A 310-nucleotide genomic window follows, 5' to 3' on the forward strand; every position below is an offset into this window, starting at 1 on the left:
CCCCCCCTCTAGACTTGTACCCCATCCCCTTGGGACCAACAATTGGTATCAGAGCAGGTTCTCTGATCGATATAAACCTTTGTTTATATTGCCTAGAGATCCTTCTTTGAACAATCAGCCTTCCGTTTAGTTCGAAAGACCCACTTGCAAGCAACCACATTCAGACCAACAGTGAATGGAACCAACCGCCATGTGTTGTTCTGAAGCAGGGCGTTGAACTCGAGATCCTTAGCCTCACGCCACTCTGGGTACTGCATAGCCTGAGAAAAACACGTGGGCTCAGAAACAACAACCTGAGAAACCAAGGCAG

The sequence above is a fragment of the Ipomoea triloba genome, chromosome 5, assembly GCF_003576645.1.
Source record: "Ipomoea triloba cultivar NCNSP0323 chromosome 5, ASM357664v1".
NCBI lineage: Eukaryota > Viridiplantae > Streptophyta > Magnoliopsida > Solanales > Convolvulaceae > Ipomoea > Ipomoea triloba.